The following is a 24416-nucleotide window of genomic DNA, read 5'->3' as shown; positions in this document are numbered from 1 at the left end:
ATATATATATATATATATAGATATATATATATATGTATACATATGTGTATATATATATATATATATAGATATATATATATATGTATACATATGTGTATATATATATATATATATATATAGATATATATATATATGTATACATATGTGTATATATATATATATATATAGATATATATATATATGTATACATATGTGTATATATATATATATATATAGATATATATATATATGTATACATATGTGTATATATATATATATATATATATATATGTATACATATGTGTATATATATATATATATATATATATATATGTATACATATGTGTATATATATATATATATATATATATATGTATACATATGTGTATATATATATATATATATATATATATATATGTATACATATGTGTATATATATATATATATATATATATATGTATACATATGTGTATATATATATATATATATATATATATATATATATATATATACATATATATATAGATACATACACACATATACGAGGGGTGTCTGAAAAGTTTTGAGCCTAACCTAGAATCGGGACTGCTATATAGTTGAAACAATTTTTTCTGGTAAGTACAGTCTTTTCGGAGTATTCTTGCTCATTTTCATGATTCTGATATTCTAATTTTTCTTTGTTGCAGATTTTTGAATAAACAAGCTTCGAATTTACAAGGAAAATGGAGAAATCAAACCAAATTTGACGACTGGCACCCATGCCAACCTCTCCTTCATTGGACACTAAACTCTGCTTGCGAAGACCTGTTGGGGCAAGTGAAATTGAAATCGTAATTGAACCATATTCGATGACTGGCACCTGTGTCAGTGGAGCACTAACAGCACCGTCCGAGCATGATCATTGCCAGAGCAGCTGTCTGGGTTCCTTGCTAGTGGCCCGTAAATAGCACCATTTGAGCGTGATCGTTACCAGCGTCGCCTTACTGGCACTTGTGCCGGTGGCATGTTAGGAAATCATTCGAGCGAGGTCGTTGCCAGTGCCGCTGGACTGGTTCCTGTGCAGGCGTCACATAAAAAACACCATTTTGAGCATGGCTGTTGCCAGTACCGTGTGACTGGCTCTTGTGCCGGTGGCATGTAAAAGCACCCACTACACTCTTGGAGTGGTTGGCATTAGGAAGAGCATCCAGCTGTAGAAACTCTGCCAGATCAGATTGGTGCAGCCATCTGGTTCACCAGTCCTCAGTCAAATCGCCCAACCCATGCTAGCATGGAAAGCGGACATTAAACGATGATGATGATGATGGTGTTACAATTAATAAATTGTGTAAACTCAAAAAATTGTGTTGGTGACAAGAAGGGCATCTGACCAAAGAAAATCTCAATGAGTTCCATTTGATCTCTAAACAAGTAAAAGAGTAAAGAGTATGTATAGAAAGGTGGACATCAAAACAATGTCGTTGATGTGTGTGTGTGTATTTGTCGAAGCAATAACTTTAAAGCACTCAATTACAAGTTAGAACCTAGTTGTGTATTTATTCCAAGTGAATTTGTAACTTGTAGCAATAACATTGCTACAAGTGGCTAGTCTCAGTTGGAATTAATAATTATATACAATATGTGTGTGTGAGTGTATATATGTGTATGTGTTACACAATACAATCTTCCATGTATATAAATATATTTATAACTTAATTTTCAAGCTTCCCCAAAGGCTACAAAAATTCATCCAACTCCAAAATTTTGACTCCAAAGGTATCACCTCTCTTCCTTCTTTCTTTCACACGTTTTATATTCTAGTTATAATCCTTAAATATAAAGATATAATATACAAATTTATAAAAAAAAATGTTCCCGAATCCACCAAGTATTTCAAAAGTTATATTAATGTATTTTTCCCCTTAAACATTATCTTTCAAATTATAAAATCTGCATATTGTAGAGTTCTTTCCCTTCCAACTTGAGTGAAAGTTGAAATAACCATGAAGTTCTGAGATGGTGAAATCCCCATCTGCACACACCCCTGAACACTCTCATATAATTTTCTAAAAAGAAGCATTAGGCTTACCTTTATCACATTTGCAAAGTATTTGCCCCCGATATGATTGTCAGTTTTAATAAAAATTTCACGTAATTCATTTTGGCCAATCGGGTTATATTTGGCATTGAATTTGTCAAATCACTGGAAAGTGTTTCGACCCTGAAATGAAGCAGAGAGAAAATGAAAATGTAAATTAATAGTGTTAATTAATAAATTATTACCTGTATATCATAACATGGGAATTAAGTTGTCCAAGACAGGTATTAGACTAAATACAGCCCTGTTAATAATATCACGTAGACACACACATTTACACATATAAGTGAGGATGCCCCTGGGAGCTCCTCTATGCTGATGACCTTGCAATAATTGCTGAGTCGCTATCAGAACTAGAAGAGGAGTTTCAGGTGTGGAAGCAGGGATTAGAATCGAAGGGCCTTAGAGTCAACCTAGCTAAAACCAAAGTCCTAATAAGTAGGAAGGCAGACAAACCACAAACCCCTTCAGGTAGATGTCCCTGCTCGATCTGTAGAAAATACATATACATACATACATACATACATACATATATATATACATGCATACATATACATACATACATATACATACATATATATACATACATACATATACATACATATATATACATACATATATATACATACATACATATACATACATACATATACATACATACATATACATACATACATATACATACATACATATACATACATACATATACATACATATATATACATACATACATATACATACATATATATACATACATATATATACATACATACATATACATACATATATATACATACATATATATACATACATATATATACATACATATATATACATACATACATATATATATATATATACATACATACATATATATATATATATATACATACATATATATACATACATACATATATATATATATATACATACATACATATATATATATATATATACATACATACATATATATATATATATACATACATACATATATATATATACATACATACATATATACATACATATATATATATATATATACATACATACATATATACATACATATATATACATACATACACACATACATATATACACACGGCATGCTTCTGTCAGTTTCCATCTACCAAATCCACGCATAAGGCTTTGATCAGCCCAAGGCTATAGTAGAAGACACTTGCTTGAGGTGTCATGCAGTGGGACTGAACCTAGAACCTTGTGATTGGGAAGCAAACTTCTTGCCACATACTCACACCTTCATCTACTCAGCAGTTGAAAGAAAGATGAAAGCAAATAAGATGAAATGTGGATATACAAACAAACTGAAATAAACTGAATACAGCCTTAGGGCCAGCCAGGATTCAAAAATATGGCTAATGCTAGGAGGAATATCCTAAAGGATGAGAAAGAAAAGGACAACAGAGAAAAAGCAAAACATGTTAATAGTGGGAGATGAGAAAAAATACCAGTCATTTCAGTGGTCAGCATGAAAAAGAAAAGAGGATAAAAGACGACAATGACCAAGAAGCGGAGAGAGATTGAGAGAGAGAGAGAGAGAGAGATTGAGGGAGAGAGAGAGAGTGAGTGAGTGAGTGAGTGAGTGAGTCAGTCAGTCAGTCAGTCAGTGAGAGAGAGTGAGTCAGTCAGTGAGAGAGAGTGAGTGAGTGAGAGAGAGAATTGATATACTAATTCCCATACTTTTGTCCAAGAAAAACTAAATGTTATGTCTTATTGTTTCCATTAAAAACAAGACCTGTGGAGTCGGTACACAAAACCTTTGAGTCATCAATCTATAGCTCACCAATTCCGACTCTGACTCTTCTGTTTGTAATTAAACTCATCATATGCTTCATATATCAATGGAAATCAGACACAGTACATGACTAATGTTGAATTGCCAAGCTATTTTTTAGCACCGTAACCTGTTGAATTTTCCGTTTAAATGTTATAACTATGTTGTTATGGCTTTATTACATTTATTATTGAAGAAGTTACAAACGAGCATAAGAGAAGACTTAGAAAATTCTAAGGAAAGAGGCTGTTTTATCAAAGATTATAATGTGAAAGAATTCAATTATGAAAGGAAATCAAGAATGTCTTTGTTTATCTGTTCAAAAACTAGAATTCATTAAAGTTCAAACCAAAACACTGAACACTTAAAGTAACTTGATAACTGACCATTTTCAAAGGAATAAACTTAATTAGCTACTTAACCTTTCTGAGATTAAAGCATTACAGGAATGTAAAATTAATTAAACAAAATAATAATATGGTAAATATCGATTTCAAATTTTGGCAAAAGGACAGAAATTTGGGGTGGAAAGGAGGAAGAAAGTCGTTTACATTGACCTCAGCACTCTACTGGTACTTGATTTATCAACCTTGAAAGGATGAAAGGCAAAGTCGACTTTGGCGGAATTTGAACTCATAACATAAAGACAGATGAAATACCGCTAAGCGTTTCGTCCAGCATGCTAACAATTCTGCCAGCTCGCTGCCTTAATAATGATAATAATAATAATAAATAATAATCCTTTCTAATATAGGCACAAGACCTGAACTTAGTGGGGAGCAGGTAAGTTGATCACATCGACCCCAGTATGCAACTGGTACTTATTTTATTGACGTGGAAAGGATGAAAGGCAAAATCAACCTCAGTGAAATTTGAACTCAGAATGTGAAGACAGACAAAATACCGCTAAGTGTTTCGCCCAGCATGCTAACAATTCTGCTGGTTCGGCACCAAAATTACCATATTTTAACGTGTATAAGGAACCCTTTTTTGTCAAAAATTAGATTTAAAAAATATAGGAGCTTCTTATACATGAATAGAATTTAATTCTTTATTGCCCACAAGGGACTAAACATAGAGGGGACAAACAAGGACAAAGGGACTAAGTCAATTACATTGCCCCCAGTGTGTAACTGGTACTTATTTAATTGACCCCGAAAGGGATGAAAGGCAAAGTCGACCTTGGAGGAATTTGAACTCAGAACGTAGCGGCAGATGAAATACCGCTAAGCATTTCGCCTAGCATGCTAACGATTCTGCCAGCTCGCCACCTTCACATGGATAGTATTATAACCCCTTACAAAACCTTTTTTCCAAATTTTAAGCCCCAAAAATTAGGGGGTTCCTTATACACGTTAAAATACAGTATATTGTAAATGTTAAAAAATTTATCACTACAAAATTCATTAAAGAAACATTCTGTGTATAAAAGGTTGAATCAAAACTCTGAATCTAGAACGTACTATCATTTTGTTGGCTATCTTTCAATAAACATAGAAGGATAATGAACGTGTTTGTTTGGCAATTTTCATACAAAATTTTTATTTCTTTACTTTAATTTTCAGCTGAATTGCTTATGTTCACATATTCTTTGTGTATTTATGTGTGTTGATGGGGGTATATTTGTGTAAGTATATGTATGTATGTGTATACACAGATACACATACTTTCTTGTATTTGTTTCAGTCATTTGACTGCAGCCATGCTGGAGCACCACCTTTAGTCGAACAAATCGACCCCAGGACTTATTCTTTGTAAGCCTAGTACTTATTCTATTGGACTCTTTTTGCCAAACCGCTAGGTTACAGGGACATAAACACACCAACATCGGTTGTCAAGCGATGGTGGGGGGACAAACACAAACTCACAAACATATACATATATATATATATACGACAGGCTTCTTTTAGTTTCCATCTACCAAATCCACTCACAAGGCTTTGGTTGGCCAAGGCTATAGTAGAAGACACTTGCCTAAGGTGCCATGCAGTGGGACTGAACTTGGAATCATGTGGTTGGTAAACAAGCTACTTACCACACAGCCAGTCCTGTGCCTAAATATACAGTACTTACATAAACATACATACATACACACAAACACGTCATGCATATACAAAAAATATATAAACATAAGTGATTTTTACAGAAATTGCCAAACAAACTTTCATTATCTCTCTACCTTTTTCGAAAGATTGCCTATTGTATTCTTAAAAAGAGAATTGCTACTATCAGATCCTCTTTCATAGAAACTCTTACATTTCATTTAATTATTTTCATTGCAGAAAACAATTAAATTAACATTTGTGAAATTGGAAATTTAAATGCATTGCATAATATAATTTTCATTTAGTTAGTGTCGGTACATTTTTGTTAATTCCATCTTTGTTAACCAAATAATTGCTTTCAACCCCAACACAACAACCTTCCTCAGAACCATCATGTTGCACAAAACAAACATTGCCTTAATAACAGGTGGAGGTCATGACACCAACTAACATACTCTAAAATTGAAATTCATAAATACAAATGCAAAACAATAAAATATTAATTGCTGAAAGAAATATAACAGGTTCACTGCCAGTTCATCATGCCATTTTCTTTTCCTTCTCATGCAGTAGTTTTTTTTTTTTCCTAGCAATCTAGCAACTATAATATTCTGTTTAATTTTGTTTAACCTCTATGAATTACAATTAGAGTAAGTGGCGGAGGTCAGGTGTAAGCACCCCACATTCATATGTTTTTTGTTTTTTTTTAATTTCTTTGAATTCCTATGTTTTCAATATCAGAGATTACAAATTTGCTAAAATAAAAACAAACAACACATCTTCAAAAAATTTTTTAATTTTTCACTTTCTTCAAATTTCTTTTTTAATCCACATGGAAAAATACAGAGATTACGAATCTGGGAAAATATTTTTTTTATTTCAAACTGTCTTAGAAAACATCCTATATTGCCCCTCTTGACCCCTTCCCGATATCCCAAAGCACAAAAATTCTATGTTTTATGCATGCATAGATTTCTCCTGTAACAACAGATAAAAAGATATCAAGCCCTCACCAGAAAACCCATTATGCTAGAAATAACAGCTAAATATCTGGAACATTAAGGCGGCGAGCTGGCAGAATCGTTAGCTCGTCGGGCGAAATGCTTAGCGGCATTTCGTCTGTTTTTACATTCTGAGTTCAAATTCCGCTGAAGTCAACTTTGCCTTTCATCCTTTCGGGGTCGATTAAATAAGTACCAGTTACGTACTGGGGTCGATGTAATCGACTTAATCCCTTTGTCTGTCCTTGTTTGTCCCCTCTATGTTTAGCCCCCTGTGGGCAATAAAGAAATTAATATCTGGGACATATTCTTTCCTCTCATTTTACAACCCTTTTTTTTTTTAAATCTTAACTTTCCATAACTATTTGATTTTTGATGCCATGCTACAAACTATTTTTGTGTTATGTCTATATAGAAATAGCAATTAAATCATACTGTGAGCTTTGTTAATTATATGTATTTATACAATGTTGATCTGCAATGAACCTCTGTGTGTGTGTGTGTGTGTGCGTGCGTGCGTGCGTGCATGCGTGCGTGCGTGTGTGTGTCTAAGAAAAAAGATAACTGAGTGATCCTTTGGCATTGGTATCCAGAGTGTCGGTCTGAGGATGCAATGTCATTAACCCTCTGTTTCAGCCTAGCCTCTTTATCTATGTCGCGAGTGAAGGTTGTGTGGGTGAATGATGTTACCTACCAATACTGAAGGATTTCCCCATTGTCATATGTTGTCCATATTTAAAAAAAAAGGATTGTGTTAGATCCAGAACATTATGGAAAGTTTGCTTATACAGAACTTCCAAATCCATAAATATATCAATTCTATTTCAACATGTCATCAAAAGCATGCTACATGGTTCATGTGGGAGAGATAAACCCAATGCAACATATATAGTTGATGGGAAATGTAAAACACATTTCCCTAAAGACTTTCAGGAAAATACATTACAGTCATAACAGTCATCTGCTTTGCTGATGTTGAAATAATGGTTTTACATTTACAAAGTCAAATGTTGAATTGGATAATTGTACAGTAGTATCATATTCCTCCACCTTTTTAGTCAAATATGGAGATAATTTTAAAGTAGAGATATGTGCGGCTGAAAAACCAGTTAAATATATCAGCAAACATGTTCATAAAGATGATCAGGTGACAGTCAATATTAGTAGACAAACCAATTCACAACAAACAGAAAACACACAAAGATGAAATTGAAAATTATATTAATGGCCTTTATGTATCCTCATCAGAGGCATTCTGGAGGATTTGGGGCTTTCTAATTACAGTAATCCCTTGACTATCGTGGGTGTTACATTCCACCCCACCCCCGCGATAGGTGAAAATCTGCAAAGTAGAGACAGTACTGTATACTGTATATTTTTTTATTTATTATTTTTATAATTTGTATATATTTATTTTATTACAAATGCAAAACAACACCATGGAGGTGTCAATGTAAGCTTAAATAATAAACTGCAATAGGTGAACCATAATATGGCAAAGGATTTCTGTATATTGTTCATATTCTCCAGTTCAATGGCATACAATTCATTTACCCCAGTAGCAATATGTTTACTTTAATGATGATATCCAACACGTTGCTCACACTCATACAAGTCCACCCTCAATGAATGGATGTGTGTTAACCAGGTATCTTTAGCTAAGTAAGTCATTTACACTTTCCCCAGAATTTCACACATGGAATAATTCTCAGAAAATGTGCCATCTCAGAAAAAATGATACACATGCAATTGGGTGTATCTACTTTGTTTCACCAAAGGTGACAGGAGCAATTCTGAGAATTTTATTGCATCATATTCCTGGATGTTATTGCATCATATTCCATCATTTGAGGTTATGAAAGCTATTAATGATATAATCTTCCATTCTTAAAAGCTTCCAGAAAACTAGGCCTAACACATGATGACCAGGAATACTATCTAACTATGGAGTTCACAAATGTTTCAGCAATTCCATATCAGATGTAAGGACATTGTTGCTCTGACAAATTATTTACAGAATTGGAAAGACAACTTTTCAGAAGATCAAATGACAGCATTAGAAATAGAAGATAGCAAAGATAGCATACAACAACATACATTACAAAAAAAACTGAAATTATTTTAAGAAAAAAATGGTTCAACATCAGTACAAGCAACAATTTCATTCTGCAAGACCTTTAGAGATTTTCCGCCGATTAAACAAAAGAGTCTCTTTGATGAAAATGTCAAAAAATTAAATTGTGATCAACAAGCAGCACTCCAGATTATCAAAGCGGCAATCTTCAATTCAAAAGCAGATATTCACAGCCACAAGATTCTCTCTGCTAAAACTTTATTGACAGTCCAGGTGGGTCAGGTAAGACTTTTCTCTGTAGTGTCATTCTTTCCTATGTCCACTAAGAAGGAAAGATTGCAATAGCAACTGCAACATCTGCTATAACTGCATTGCTACTTGCTGGAGTTACGATGGCTCGTTCTGCTCTCTCCCTTCGATCCAATTAATGGTGTTACATGTAACGTATCTACATGGAATTACGAAGCAATTTACATCATTCAGGATGATGTTACAATTTGGAATAAGTTCCCACTATGTCTCACCATTTCCTCCCAGTGGCATTAGATAGAACATTAAGGGAGCTTATGAAAACGGTCAACCCCCAGGTTTGAACATGTTTTGTTTGGAGGAAAACTAATAATTTTTGGTGGGGATTTTCAACAAATGTTATCTGTCATTAAACTTGGAAGCAGACCACAGATAGTAGAGAGCAACTTTAAGAATTCATTTTTATGGAAACATAAAAATTGACAGAATATATTCAATTAAAATCATGTGTACAGAATTCAAAAGATCAAAACAATCAAATTTATTTCAACAACTTTGTACTTCATGAAGGAAATGGTTCTGTAGAAGAAGCAAATAGCAAACTTATAATACCCCAGGAATGTACGATTGTTCATGATTTCATTGACCTCATTTCCGCAATTTTCAATAGAAACGTCATACATGAATGTATTACAGAGTCAGAAAAATTTCCAAAAATTGTTTTAGCACCCAAAAATATTGATGTTCATCTCATTAATGCAGAAATACTAAAACTGTTTCCAGGAGATGAAAAGGCCCTCTTTATTCATGATCAATATTTGCATTAGGATAACCCTATAGAGTACTTAAATACACTAAATATTTCAGGCTTACCATCACACATATTAAAATTAAAGAGTAGCACAGTCATTAGGCGCTTACATACAATTGACCAAGCTAATGGCATGTGTAATGGTATATGTTTAGTTATTCAAGAAAAAGTCATTATGGCAAAAACTGCAGCACAGAATTTTGTCAGTGAACAGGTCGCGGTCTCAAAGCGACGAAAATATTTTGACAAATTAAATTTAAATGTTGAAGTGAATCTAACGGATTTTGTGTGTTATTTTAAATGGCTTATAAACACCTTCCACGCTGCAATTGTTTTCGTTCCAGCACACGATCTCAGATCAGGTCACTTGCTATGCAAGTACATCTCCGTAAAACTGAAAGTTCACATTGCATAAAAACTATTTATCCTAAAAGTTACCGTTTCTTCAGTAGGTGAAGAGTTAGCATTTACATTAGTTAAACAACAGTTAAATTAGCAATGGTAAGGACAATTAATAAATGACAAAGACAAACATTTGAGAAAATAGCTTTATATAGGCACAGGCATGGCTGTGTGGTAAGAAGCTTGCTTCCCAGCCACATGGATCTGGGTTCAGTCCCACTGCATGGCACCTTGGGCAAGTGTCTTCTACTATAACCGCGGGCCAACCAAAGCCTTGTGAAGGGATTTGGTAGATGGAAACTGCAAGAAGCCCATCGTATATATATATATGTATGTATGTATGTATGTATATGTGTGTGTGTCTTTGTGCCAGTGTTTGTCTTCCCACCATTGCTTGACAACTGTGTATCTACTTCCCCATAACTTAGTGGTTCGGTAAGAGAGACCGATAGGAAAAGTACTAGGCTTATAAAGAATAAGTCCTGGGGTCAATTTCTTCAACTAAAACTCTTTAAGCCAGTGCTCCAGCATGGCTGCAGTCAAATCACTGAAACAAATAAAAGAATAAAAAAATATCTACCAAGGCCCATATTCACACATGAACAAAGATGTGTTGTCTTCTATAGAGTGTCCACAGGGCTTCCAGGATTGAATATGTATATACCAAACAACAAACATTCCACAGTGACTGTTGCTTACAAGGAAGTTCTCGTTTAGAAAGACCCCTGGCAATGAAATATGAAACTGACAATACAGATTTCAGCCATGTAGAAAAGCAAACGGTATTTATCTATACATCGGGTTTGGCATCATTTATAGATGAATTACAAAATATGGAAACAACAAAACAATTATTTTATAAAGCATGGAGTGAATTTGAAGTTTGAAAACAGTTTAGCTTATTGTAAGCTGCTATAAAACAAGTAGAACTATAAAATACTGAAACATGTTGGGTACATAAACCTCTCTTTATCCTGCATACTCTTTTTGTTTTCTTTCCCAATAGGGGTAGCCATCATCATCATCATCGTTTAATGTTTGCCTTCCATGCTGGCATGAGTGGGACAGTTTGACAGGAGCCAGCCAGGCAGAAGCCTGTACCAAACTTCTGTGACTGTTTTGGCAGGATTTTTACAGCGGGATGCCTAAAAAAAAAAAAGAAAAAAATCCTGCCAAAACAGTCACCATGTCTTCGTATATTCCTCTCTAACTCTCTCTCCCTCTCTTTCTAGCTCTTATTTCCTAACTGAGTCACCATGTATCTCCTTTATTATATTCTAACCTCTCCCCACTCAAGGGGGTCTTGCTCTTGAAAGTTACTCAGGGACCCTGCTGATGCCACATTAAAAGTACACAGCACATTCTGTAAAGTGGCTAGCATTAGGAAGGGCATCCAGCTATAGAAACCATGCCAAAGCAGACACTGGAGCCTAACATAGTTCTCTATGCTACCAGCTCCTATCAAACTATCCAACCCATGCCTGTATGGAAAACAGATGTTAAATGATGACGATGATTATGACTTCAATTGAGAATGAACAAATTAACCTCCTCCTTCAAAAACAAAAAAAGCCAAAATGATTCTGCAGAAACATAATGATCAGTAACGATATTCAACAACAGATTCAAAAACAAATATTCATGCAGGTACATATATTTCTTTTACTTTAAGTTCATTAATTTTTTCATGATGTCAGTTTTAACAGTTTCTTCCAAAATTAATACTACTTCTTTACACTCATTAATACATTCAGATAGTGAATAAATATTTATCCAGTAACACAAAGAACAAACAATACAAGTCCATCACAACCATTATAAAGATACCAGACTTTCAGAGCATAATTTGTAGGATTTTTCCAATGAAACAAATGTACCTGATGGACTCACTAAAATGTTAGCGATAACCTGGAGATTATACAATAATCCAAGAAAACCTATGCATAACATTGAAAAATATATTCAGTAATCATTCCAGTATACTTTAATAATGTACATAGTATTTCTTTCAATAGCAGCCAAATCTTTGTTAAACCATTCTTAAATGTAAAACAACCATCTTCAGATACTCTACACTCACCAGCCTTCATTGAACAGTTCCTACCTGAATGCCATGTGTATACTTATGGATATACACTAAAGGAAGATATGATACAATGATCTCAAATCAATGTAAAATACGCCTTTTTAATGGTAGAATGTTCACACGTGTGTGTGTGTGTGTGTGTGTGTGTGTGTGTGTGTGTGTGTGTGTGTGTGTGTGTGTGTGTGTGTGTGTGTGTATATATATATATATATATATATAAACAAATATTAACAGTATTAATAGTAAGGATTGCTACGAAGTTGCATAGCATTACCTTTAATACTTTAATTTATATACCGCCTTACATAGACCAACATATGTTTCAATTGCACCGACTAGTAACTGTTGTGATTACAAACATACTATGAAACCAGTGCAGTTTCTTCAGGGTCTTTACTTGATATCCTTCAATTTGGCTGTTTAAAGATTTTCTTTTATCTCCTCTGCGTTGTATAGTGTAGAGCTGTCTGTTAAGTTAGACCCGAACAATCTCCATTTCAAGTTTTTATTGGGTAATCATTTTTAGTCCATCATTTCAAAACCTATAGTTTAAATGATAATTATTCATATATATATATATATATATATATATATATACCGGAGTAAGCACATAAAATGTGCAACAAGGTGGAAAAAAGATTACTCAAATACCAGAGGTAGAGTAATATGCTTTATTTAAAAGCAGCAGAAATATAACAAAAGACTGTTACTCGGAGTTTCACGTTCCCATTCATCGGACAGTTGATGAACATCGGACAGTAGAAGACACTTGCCCAAGGTTTAGTCTCACACAGTGGGACTGAACCTGGAACCATGTAGTTGGGAAGTATACTTCTTACCACACAGCCACACCTGCACCTGTTCAAGTTTTTCTTATTTTAGATTTAAGGAAACCAGATGTCATTTGCTATAACCAAATTTTAAAGTCAGATCTTAGAGACAGAAGAAGAGTCAAAACTTGAGAATCTTATCTGGGATTTTACCTCAGATGATAAAACAAGGGATGTAACAGATAAATTATTTTGGCAATCCTTCAGTATTGGTAGATATCATTCACCCACACACAACCTTCCTTCATGATAGATAAACAGGCTAGGCTGAAATAGGGAAATTATGTCATCTCTCCATACCGACACTCTGGAGACCAATACACAACGATAGTTCAATTATGTTTTTTTCTCTCAGATCCATACGTGCACACACAGAGGTTTGTTGAGGATCAACAAAGTATAAACACATAAAATTAACGAAGCTTCTATTATGAATTATTTGAAATTTCTAATTGGTAGCATGGCATCAAAATTCGAATTGATATGGAAAGTTAAGATTGAGAAAAACAAAAGGATTGTAAAATGAAAGGAAAAAATATTTTGCAGACATTTAGCTGTTATTTCTTGCATAATGGATTTTCTGGAGAGGGCTTGATAGTCTTTCCTATACTGTTACAGGAGAAATCTATGCATGTGTAAAACGTATGAAGTTTTGTGCCTTTGGAAACTGGGAAGGGGGTTGGAGGGGCAATGTAGGATGTTTTCTGAGACAACATGAAATTTTTTTTTTTTAATTTTTCCCAGATTTGTAATCTTCGTATTTTTATACGTGGATTAACAAAAAAAAATTTGAAAAGAAAATGAAAAATTAAAAAACCAGGGTGGGGATGGGGGGAAATTAAAATTTCGAAAACTCTTTTTTTAGCAATATCTCTGATATTGAAAACATAGAAATCCAAAGAAATTTTTGGAAAAGAAACAAAAAGACAAAAAAATTGGAAGGATGTGTGGTGCTACCCGACCTCCACCAGCTAAGTTACTCTAATAATTAAAATTCAGAGAGGTTAAATGAAATTAAACAGATTATTATTATTCAAAATTAAATTGCCAGATTGCTAAAAAAAAGAAAAAAAAACCCCACTGCAAGGAAAAAAAAAGAAGAAAAAGAAAATGGTATGATGAAATGGCAATGAACCTGTTATATTTCTTTCAGCGATTAATATTTTGTTGTTATTTTATTGTTTTCAATGAAGAAAGGTGATTTCTCAGTTGTATTTGAATTTAATGAATTTCAATTTTTAGAGAATGTTAGTTGATGCCATGATTTGGCAATGAAATGCTTTCATACTGAATTAATAAAGATGAACAGGTACACGACACTGCTTTTCCCCTTCCCAGGCTACAGGCCCACACCCCCAACACCCATACTGTTAGGATTGGCACTCTCAACGTCGGCACGCTGAAAGGTAGATCTGGTGAAATTGTTGAGATGCTTGAACGGAGACGCGTAGATATGTGCTGCATCCAGGAAGTAAGATGGAGTGGAGGTTCTGCGAGGTTCCTCACAGGCAAAGAACACAGGTACAAGATTTTCTGGGCAGGGAACACTGACGGGGTCGGGGGCGTAGGAATACTTCTAGCGGAGAAATGGGTGGATAAGGTAATCGAGGTCGTTAGAGTAAGTGACAGAGTACTTAAGATCAGACTAGTGCTTCATCATAGATTAGCTACTGTCATCTCAGCCTATGCACCTCAACCGGGGCTACCAGATGGTCTGAAAGACCAATTCTATGACACCCTCTTGCAAACTACCTCGTCGACGAGTGACAGGGACCTTCTCTTTGTGGCTGGAGACTTCAACGGTCATGTCGGACGTCGTGCTGGAGGCTTCCATGGCATACATGGAGGCTATGGCTTCGGTTCCCGCAACGAGGAGGGAACCAGACTGCTGGAGTTCTGTGATGCAACCGATCTTATGGTCTGCAATACCAACTTCAGGAAACCTGCCAGTCACCTAGTCACCTACCGCTCCGGCAGACACTCTAGCCAAATCGACTACATCCTCGCCAGAAATAGGGAAAGAGGGCGGCTTATAAATGCCAAAACCTACCCTGGCGAAGAATGTACCCCACAACATAGATTAGTAGTTAGCGACTTTGGGATCAAGGCAAAATGGGTGCCCAGAATTAGACAGGCTTCGAGGAGAAGGGTGTGGAAGCTTAAAGACCCTGCAAATGGACAGAGACTTAGAGACAAGTTACTTGAAGCATTTAACGAAATAGAAGGGGATATAGCATCATACAACGCGGAAGACAATTGGAGATTTCTGCGGGACAACCTGTTGAAAGCCACCGACCAGATTTGTGGGTGGTGTAAGGTCCCCTCCCGACCCAGAGTAACGTGGTGGTGGAACAAGGAGGTAGACAGGGCTATTAGACAAAAGAAACAGGCTTGGAAGGACTGGAAGAACGGTGGTAGCAGGGAATTGTACCAATGTGCCAGAAGGGAAGCTAGGCGACAGGTTTATTTAGCCAGAGGGGAAGCAGATAAGGAAAGATTTGCCAATGTTCTGCGCCGTGAGGACCAAAGACTCGAGGTATTTCGTGTTGCAAGACAGTGTAGGAGAGAGAATAGTGATGTTGTAGGAGAGAAATGTGTTCGCATGGATGATGGTACGCTTGCATTAAATGAGGATGCAAAGAAAGAGGTCTGGAGATGCCACTACGATAGATTGCTTAATAAAGAGAATGAATGGGAGAAAGAGAGCCTGCCGTATGTCGACCCAATAGAGGGACCAGCTATCCGAGTTGATAGTACCAGGGTAGATAAAGCAATTAAGAGTATGAAGACCGGGAAAGCCCCCGGCCCATCAGGAATCACTGCAGAGATGCTCAAAATATCTGGCAGTGTTGGCTATAGCCTAGTCACCCGTATTACGAACCAGGTGATACACGAAGGAGTCATACCCAATGACTGGTGTAGCAGCATCATAGTCAACTGCTACAAAGGTAAAGGTGACGCTTTAGATACAAATAATTACAGAGGCATCAAGCTGTTAGATCAGGTTATGAAAGTTACAGAGGGTCATAGCCCAACTAATTAGGGAGCGAATCAATTTAGATGAGATGCAGTTTGGGTTCGTGCCAGGTAAAAGCACTACTGATGCCTTATTTCTAGTGAGACAGTTGCAGGAGAAATACCTAGCTAAGGATAAACCTCTGTACCTGGCTTTCGTTGACATGGAGAAAGCCTTTGACAGGGTCCCCCGATCCCTTATCTGGTGGTCAATGAGGAAACTTGGGATAGAAGAATGGTTAGTGAGAGCTGTGCGAGCCATGTACAGAGATGCTGCCAGTAAGGTGAGGGTTGGAAATGAGTACAGCAATGAATTCCGGGTAGAGGTAGGGGTCCACCAAGGTTCCGTCCTCAGCCCCCTCTTATTTACCATAGTCCTCCAGGCAATCACAGAGGAGTTCAAGACAGGTTGCCCCTGGGAGCTCCTCTATGCTGATGACCTTGCCCTAATTGCGGAGTCACTATCAGAACTAGAGGAGAAGTTTCAGGTGTGGAAGCAAGGTCTAGAATTGAAGGGCCTTAGAGTCAACCTAGCTAAAACCAAAATCCTAATAAGTAGGAAGGTAGATAAAACACAAACCCCTTCAGGTAGATGGCCCTGCTCAGTATGTAGAAAAGGAGTAGGTAGTAACTCTATAAGATGTACCCGGTGCAAGCTATGGACACATAAGAGGTGCAGCAACATCAAAGGCAGGTTAACTAGCAAGTTAGTTTTTGTTTGTGGCAGATGTTCAGGTGCAATAAAGACTGCAAACAAACAGGAAACAACTTCTATCTCATTCCAGGGTGAAAAACTAGAGGTTGTCGATAGCTTCCGCTATCTGGGCGACCAAGTTAGTAGTGGGGGTGGGTGCGCTGAAAGTGTAGCTGCTAGAATAAGAATAGCCTGGGCAAAGTTTAGAGAGCTCTTACCCCTGCTGGCGACAAAGGGACTCTCACTCAGAGTAAAAGGCAGACTGTATGACGCATGCGTACGAACAACCATGCTACATGGCAGTGAAACATGGGCTGTAACTGCTGAGGACATACGTAAGCTCGCAAGGAATGAAGCCAGTATGCTCCGTTGGATGTGTAATGTCAACGTGAATACCCGTCAGAGTGTAAGTATCTTGAGAGAAAAGCTGAACATTAGAAGCATCAGTTGTGGCGTGCAAGAGAGACGATCGTGCTGGTATGGACATGTGGTGAGAATGGAGGAGGATAGCTGCGTGAAAAAGTGCCACACCCTAACAGTTGAGGGAACCCGTGGAAGAGGTAGGCCCAGGAAGACCTGGGCTGAGGTGGTGAGGCAAGACCTTCGTACATTGGGCCTCACCGAGGAGATGACTACTGACAGAGAACTTTGGAAATGTGCTGTGCGTGAGAAGACCCGGCAAGCCAAGTAAGATCGTTGCCAGTGCCCCTGGACTGGTTCTTGTGCGGGTGGCACATGAGATGCACCATTTTGAGCGTGGCCGTTGCCAGTACCGCCTGACTGGCTCCTGTAGGATTTTCGAGCGAGATCGTTGCCAGTGCCCCTGGACTGGCTTGTGCGGGTGGCACATAAAAGACACCATTTCGAGCGTGGCCGTTTTCATGCGGGTGACACGTAAAAGCACCCACTACACTCTCTGAGTGGTTGGCGTTAGGAAGGGCATCCAGCTGTAGAAACTCTGCCAAATCAGACTGGAGCCTGGTGTTGCCATCCGGCTTCACCAGTCCTCAGTCAAATCGTCCAAACCATGCTAGCATGGAAAGCGGACGTTAAACGATGATGATGATGATGATGATGGGCTGGCACTGAAATGATGTGGATGAAATGGGTCAGTGTTGAAGTGGCAGTAATGAAATGGAGGTAATGCGTCAGCAATAAAGTGATTTACCAAATCCTCCAGCCTTGATCCAGTTTTGGCAGAACCATGACCATTTTGCTTTTCTTTTTGTTCTACATTGGTTAAGTAATCAAGTGGAATCTTCCACCGACTCATTTCTCTGAAGTAGTTTGTCTTAAAGACGCTACTTCGATTAATGTTTACATCTTGACCAGGGAATAAAATTCCAAAAAATATACTGGAATGGGTGTAAAACAATGTGCAGGAAACGAATATGGGAAAAAAAATGCACGCAAAGCAACAGGAGGGTGGGGAGAGGACTTAGGAAAATTCACAAGATCCCAGCTTTTCCCTCGTAAATTTTAGCAAAATGGCAGTTTTTTCCAATCAAACTTTATAGAAATACCTTTCAAACGGTAGACATTCAGATTATAAAGAAATTTGTGGAGAAAATCTTTTCCAAGCGGGTGAGGAGAGGACTTAGGAAAATTCACAAGATCCCAGCTTTTCCCTCGTAAATTTTAGCAAAATGGCAGTATTTTCCAATGAAATTTTATAGAAATACCTTTCAAACGGCAGACATTCGGATTATAAAGAAATTTGTGGAGAAAATCTTTTTCAAGCGGGTGGGAAGAGGACTTAGAAAATTTCACAAGATCCCAGCTTTTCCCTCGTAAATTTTAGCAAAATTGCAGTTTTTTTCCAATAAAATTTTATAGAAATACCTTTCAAAGGGCAGACGATTATAAAGAAATTTGTGGAGAAAATATTTCCATGAGGGTGGGGAGAGGACTTAGGAAAATTCACAAGATCCCAGCTATTTCTTCCTAAATTTTAGCAAAATGGCAGTTTTTTTCCAATAAAATTTTATAGAAATACCTTTCAAAGGGCAGACGATTATAAAGAAATTTGTGGAGAAAATATTTCCAAGCGGGTGGGGAGAGGACTTAGGAAAATTCACAAGATCCTAGCTTTTCCCTCGTAAATTTTAGCAAAATTACAGTTTTTTTCCAATTAAATTTTATAGAAATACCTTTCAAACAGCAGACGATTATAAAGAAATTTGTGGAGAAAATATTTCCAATCGGGTGGGGAGAGGACTTAGGAAAATTCACAAGATCCCAGCTTTTCTCTCGTAAATTTTAGCAAAATGGCAGTTTTTTTCCAATGAAATTTTATAGAAATACCTTTCAAACAGCAGACGATTATAAAGAAATTTGTGGAGAAAATATTTCCAATCGGGTGGGGAGAGGACTTAGGAAAATTCACAAGATCCCAGCTTTTCTCTCGTAAATTTTAGCAAAATGGCAGTTTTTTTCCAATGAAATTTTATAGAAATACCTTTCAAACAGCAGACGATTATAAAGAAATTTGTGGAGAAAATATTTCCATGAGGGTGGGGAGAGGACTTAGGAAAATTCACAAGATCCCAGCTTTTCTCTCGTAAATTTTAGCAAAATGGCAGTTTTTTTCCAATGAAATTTTATAGAAATACCTTTCAAACAGCAGACGATTATAAAGAAATTTGTGGAGAAAATATTTCCATGAGGGTGGGGAGAGGACTTAGGAAAATTCACAAGATCCCAGCTTTTCTCTCGTAAATTTTAGCAAAATGGCAGTTTTTTTCCAATGAAATTTTATAGAAATACCTTTCAAACAGCAGACGATTATAAAGAAATTTGTGGAGAAAATATTTCCATGAGGGTGGGGAGAGGACTTAGGAAAATTCACAAGATCCCAGCTTTTCTCTCGTAAATTTTAGCAAAATGGCAGTTTTTTTCCAATGAAATTTTATAGAAATACCTTTCAAACAGCAGACGATTATAAAGAAATTTGTGGAGAAAATATTTCCAATCGGGTGGGGAGAGGACTTAGGAAAATTCACAAGATCCCAGCTATTTCTTCCTAAATTTTAGCAAAATGGCAGTTTTTTTCCAATGAAATTTTATAGAAATACCTTTCAAATGGCAATAAGCATCTGTATATTGTAGTTTTTGTCATTTTAGTTACAAAATAAACAAATTAATTCAATGGAATACACTGTCTGCAAGTCGATGGATACCACATATTCTCCTCCATTTTCTTATTGCTATACATATATATATATATGTATATATATATATATATATATATATATATATATATATATATATATATATATATACAGACACGTTTCCGAAGAAATCTTTTTTTAAACATGTACTTCTGAAGGTGAGGTGCGAAGCTGCATCAGCCCCTTTTCTTTACACATATTTTAAGATGACATTTTGCAGAAATACGGTTTCTAGATTGTAGATTTACATTAGATTGAAAAAAATCAAACAAGTTTGAAAAGAATAATAAACAAATGCTGAACTTACAAAAATTAGTGGTAACGATGTCTGGACAAAAAAGAAACATGTTAGTGTGTGTGTGAAACAAGACAAAGTGTATTAAAGCAATATCTTTTACATACCTACTAAAATTACTGGATCGATCCCAGCAAAATAGTTTTCAAATAGCATCGAGTGTTTCCACTTTCCTTTAGCAATTTTTCTTGCCGATATTTTAATCGGGTAACTTGTACGCTTCGATTTCGTATCGATAGAGAAGGAGAGGGGAAGATTGAGTAATGGTGTATTTTGACATTTATGTTTTTTTATGTTTCTTTCTGGCCTGTACAATATAAATTCTGAAATGCAGATTTTTTTTGCAGATTCGGAATCTCCGTCCTCGATATAATGTGTGCATGTAAAAATAAAACACCCCAAAATATCCCAAAGAGGTTGCGGTCCATGATCTTTAACCTCCGCCAATTTGTACATACTCCGGTGACCGATCTATGAAATTTGGAGAATGATTCACCGAATGGTGAATGTAACCTAGACATTACAATAACTTGTCAAATTGTCAGTCATAACAGTAATTCCTGGAAGAAGGTTTTGGCTGATAACATTCTCCAACGTCTCTGTACTCCTATTGGGTACACTTTGAAGGAATACTTTTCTGGTTGTGGTGTCATAACAGCCGACAACCCGAGTTTTGCGACACCATCTTCCTACATTGTTCGACAAGACTTCTTCCCCTCTCCCTCTCCACAAAAACCACCCTTTTAAAAAATCCTTTTTTTTTCTTGACACAAACCCCGCTTTTCGGCTACGCGGGATACAAATCTGCCAAAATTCGGCATTTCTAAATTACCACCCCCATTTCTTTCAATTGTACTTTTTTCATAATTTTTTTTACAAAAATATACGGAAAAATACGGACATTATGATTCGTACAAAAATTTCAAAACATTTCTGTAATTAAGATTAGGGTTTTAGGGTTAGCAAATTTAAGTAAACAAATTTGGGAGAAAATTGGGGGGACGGGCGGAAGTCTTTCCCATTGTTCTTGCTATTGAAGACCAAGCTTTCGTCGATCTCCCCTGTATGATCCGGACCACCAATGGGAGTTTTGTCCTGCAGCAGTTTTGGCGAACAAACATCTCTACAGAACTGGTACCACTGAACAGCAGTTTTTATATCAATGCAATTCATACTTGTAGATATCGTCACAGACAATTCGAAAATAAAATCAAACACTAAATGGAAAATTACATATAATGGCAGCTTAGAGTTTTCCGTAACTGTACTTTTCCTTATGGAATGAGTTTTTTTTTCTTCCTCACATTTAGCACACTTTCTATTGACAAACCCATCAATAGAACGACTAAAATTTTAAAAATTCATCGAATGTGTGCAAGCGCCCGTTTTTTCATTGGCAATATGCTTTGTCTTCTGATAATCTATAATGTTCTCTGGTGCAAGGTACAGTAAAAGTTCCAATCATGGTGCATACAATGTAAAATAAATTCAGAAAAACAACAACAGCTGCTTCTTTTTAAAGGGTACAAATATTGTGAAGAAGATGGTGACGATTGCTGTTGATGGGATGGCTGTGGTAGCTTCTTGATTTTGTCAATTAGAGTTTACGGAAATAGCGGATGAACTTGTGCGATGTTAATCCTTCGAATTTATTTTTAATTGTGACAATGAAACAATGGGTTCAGTCCTTACCGTCAAAATTAATTTATCTTGCAAAAGAGCCCCACCACCACCACACACACACACACACACACACATACATACACACAACTACACAATTTCAGGAGCAAAGCAGCAGTTGCTTATTGTTGTGAATAAGATGATGATGGTTGTTGCTGATGAGATGGTTGACACACACACACACACACAGACAGACACACATACACATACACACATAGAGGCAAGTAGATAAACATACACGAAGTCCGGAGAATTATTCAATATCGTGTTTGCTTCAATGAGAATCGCTTACCATTAAAGCAAAGAAACAGGACCGACGTATTCAACAGGTATGTAAAACACTTGTTTAAGCCGTTCATTTTCAGGGAGCCGTAGAGATTGTTGCGCTCGCGCACCCTTTATTGCTGAGTAGGGAGTGTGTGTCGATCAATTTTGGGGTTTTTCAGGGTGCATATCTATGTTCCTTATGTATTCCAGAACCGAATTGTCGATTTTCACGTATGGGATATCAAAAGATTCAGTACTATTTCCACTACTGACTAAACTTTATTTTCATTGACATATTTGAATTACAAAAATTTTCAATTATAATCTTTCCATAAGTTATCTATCGTAAACATTTTATACGACGACCATGATGACGTTGCATGTACCTTAAAAGACATCCATCATCACCTTCACTCACTCTTTCTCTCTCTCTCTCACTCTATCTCTCTCCCTTTCTCTCTCACTCACTCTATCTCTCTCCCCTTCTCTATCACTCTATCCCCTTCTCTCTCACTCACTCTATCTCTCTCGCTTTCTCTCTCACTCACTCTATCTCTCTCGCTTTCTCTCTCACTCACTCTATCTCTCTCCCACTCACTCTATTTCTCTCCCACTCACTCTATCTCTCTCGCTTTCTCTGTCACTCACTCTATCTCTCTCCGCTTCTCTCTCACTCACTCACTCTATCCCTTTCTCTCTCACACACGTACGCGCACAGACACAAAATCCTAATTTTGCTCTAACATCATGGCTCTATGCAATTGTTGCAATAGCACTCTTTATGAAGGAGTTCACCGTTTCCACAATAAAAATAACACTGCCTTTACATTTTTCATTGAACACGGTGGCCTGCCGTTTACCCACAATTATCCAACATGTAATTTTTCCATGTATTTCGCGCGAGGAAACGAAGATGTTGCCCTGATAAAAGTGGGGACTGAATTCAGAAAAATTTGGTTGTTGTATTTGGCAGGTTGTTTTGCTGCATAGAGAATTCTTTGTTAGCTTATCTTGATTGTGATTTGAATGTATGAGAATAATGCATGATTTGTAGAGAGGAGGTGGGTTAGAGACAGGCAGAGAAGCAGTGAGACAAACAGATATTGAATGAATGAGGAGAGAAAGAGAGAGCAAGAAGAGGGAGAGAGAAAAGAAAATTAGAGAAAGGATGAGAGTAAGCAAGGGGGGAAAATTAGAGAAAAGGAGATTGATAGAAAATAAGAGAAAAGAACAAAGAGAGATAAAGCCATTTCCATAATTTTGTTGAAAGAAAAAAGATTGTCGGTTTTTTGTTTTCCCAAGGAATAATTTAATGTCAGCAGACGAAGATTTATGGAAAAAAAATTGAAGAATTTTCTATCAGATTTTTATGAAAAAAATAGATAAAATTAAAAGAAATCCAAAGAAAATTTTTGTGAATGAGAATTCAGGCCAGACTGGAGCAGTAGCAAAAGATTATAAAATGTGATGCATGAGTGTGTGTGTGTGTGCATCTGTATATGTATATGTATATATATATATATATATATATATACATACATACATTTATATCACCATCATCATCATTTAATATCTGTTTTTCATACTGGCATGGATTGGATGGTTTGACCAGAACTGGTAAGGCTAGGGACCACACCAGGTTCTATTATCTGTTTCTGGCATGCCACCCTTCCTAATGGCCAACCACTTCAGAGTTTACTGGGTGCTTTTTATGTGATACCAGCTCTGGTTGTTAAAAGTGAGGTTGTTTCTGGCAACAGAGGTAAAAACTCTCTGAATTTTCTCCAACTTATTCTTATTCTCACAATTACACTTTCTGCGCATCCCAGCACACAGCTAATTAAGTCCCTTGAATTGTAGAAATTATCCACTGCCTGTAATGAGCCTCCGAAGCATTTGAGAAAATCGATTCCCTGAGTATCTGTTGTATGTATGTATTCTTTTAG

The 24416-nt window shown here is 36.4% G+C and overlaps 1 protein-coding gene across 1 annotated transcript in view; it reads right to left on the bottom strand.

The window, feature by feature from the left end:
• Positions 1 to 22904, bottom strand: part of LOC128251011 (uncharacterized) — a 622894-nt gene extending 599990 nt beyond the window's left edge. Inside the window, exons 1-2 of the mRNA XM_089343603.1 lie at positions 20631 to 22904; positions 2048 to 2179 (exon numbers count right to left, since the gene is read on the bottom strand). The gene's annotated coding sequence lies outside the window, so the exon portion shown is untranslated. The remainder of the gene's footprint in view (positions 1 to 2047; positions 2180 to 20630) is intronic.
• Between the last annotated feature and the right edge of the window lie 1512 nt (positions 22905 to 24416).

This window comes from Octopus bimaculoides, chromosome 27 (genome assembly GCF_046866305.1).
Source record: "Octopus bimaculoides isolate indiv1 chromosome 27, ASM4686630v1, whole genome shotgun sequence".
NCBI classification, from domain to species: domain Eukaryota; kingdom Metazoa; phylum Mollusca; class Cephalopoda; order Octopoda; family Octopodidae; genus Octopus; species Octopus bimaculoides.
Note: the sequence above shows the minus strand (reverse complement) of the source record. Positions and strands in the feature narration are given on the sequence as shown.